At 26.9% G+C, this 1,636-nt stretch overlaps 1 non-coding gene across 1 annotated transcript; it reads right to left on the reverse strand.

The window, feature by feature from the left end:
* Positions 1-646: 646 nt before the first annotated feature.
* Positions 647-718, reverse strand: TRNAT-CGU. The gene has a single exon. It is a non-coding gene; the product is annotated as a tRNA-Thr (tRNA).
* Between the last annotated feature and the right edge of the window lie 918 nt (positions 719-1,636).

A 1,636-nucleotide genomic window follows, 5' to 3' on the forward strand; every position in this document is an offset into this window, starting at 1 on the left:
TTCAACTGATAAATGAATGCATTAAGAGTGTGTTTGATTTGATTTATTTTCATTAAAAATGCCATTTTTCTTCTGATTTTCCTTTTAGGTGTTTGATTAACAATTTTTTTTTATGGAAATTCTTTTCAATCATATTTTCCTCAAAAATAAGAAAAACATTTTCTTTAGGAAATGATTATTTATATTTTTCAGGTAATTCACTTTTTCTTTCTCTTTCTTATCTATTCTCCCTCTTTTATCTACCCACTAATAAAAAAGGGACAAGTATAATATTTTCTAAATTAAAAATTGAATCAATCAAACATATTTTAATTAATAATTTTCATTCAAATAAGTTCTATACAATTCAATTGCCTAAAATTTAATTTTTTTTATATAAATTTTATACTCGTAATCAAACGCATCCTAAATAGAATGTATACCGATTCATTGAACATTTTCTATAGAGTCGAAGAGGTTACTAAATTGGTTTAATGAATATATAAATGTAAGCGTTAACCAATCAAAATCAACAGCAAATAAATCCTTTGTTTTATTTCAATGGTCAAGATGAAATTACGTGCAGAGTCAAATGGGCATTAGTGCAATGAACCTTTGTTTCTTCTTGAATAATTAATTGAAAGAAAAATTATACGAAGTTCACAGAAGCCCCCGGCGAGGATCGAACTCGCGACCTTTCGCTTACGAAGCGAACGCACTACCACTATGCTACGGAGGCTGGCTCATGAGACTGTTCTACAAATATTATTGAAATAGAAATTTCAGTAAGAAGGAAATGTGGACACTAATTTTATTGACAGGTATTGAAATTAATATTTCTGATTGTACAAATTTAAAAGCGTGAGGTATTAAGCACAAATTTTATACAATATGATATAAAATTGATGAAAATTAGATTACATAATAACGGAAGAGAATAACACAATAAAAGAAAGAGACGAATTTACAATGAATACCGCAATGAAAGGAAAATATTTACAAAATTATATAGGGTTTGTTTCAGCCCTATTTTTTTGGAAAAATAGATATTATAATATTGATTTTTTGAAAAATGTGTAGTTAAAAAATAGAAAAAAAAATTTCAATTCACATATAAGGCCTTGTTTGATTCGCATTTTATTCAAAATACATTTTTATCTATATTTTTTTGATAAAATAAATAATTTTTTAAATTTTTGGCTCAAACAGGGATGTAATTTCATTACTCACACCATTATATTTGAAGTCTGTGATCTGTATTTTTGTTTGAATATTTTATTTTTTTTCACAAAAAATGATATAAAATCATCTCCACAAACCCACAATTTAGACGTGAAGTTAATAAACTTGACAAAGCGGCCATCCTTAAAGAAGACCAAATATGCTATCATGCTACACTTATAAATTTTTTTAACAAAATCATTTACTCACTACTCACAATAGGAGGTGGAAACCACGAACTGACATTTTTTAAATTCACGTGGGGGCTGCTTGTTTGTGAGAATAAGTAACCCATTTTGTACGTATTGGAAGATTTGATGAGCTAATTTTATGAATTCACTAAGTTGTTGGAATAGAAATATGGAAATATTTTTATCTACCTTACTTTTCTTTCTATAATATGATTTTTCTTTTTATTGATAGGATTATACTCCTA

This window comes from Olea europaea, chromosome 12, assembly GCF_002742605.1.
Source record: "Olea europaea var. sylvestris chromosome 12, O_europaea_v1, whole genome shotgun sequence".
NCBI lineage: Eukaryota > Viridiplantae > Streptophyta > Magnoliopsida > Lamiales > Oleaceae > Olea > Olea europaea.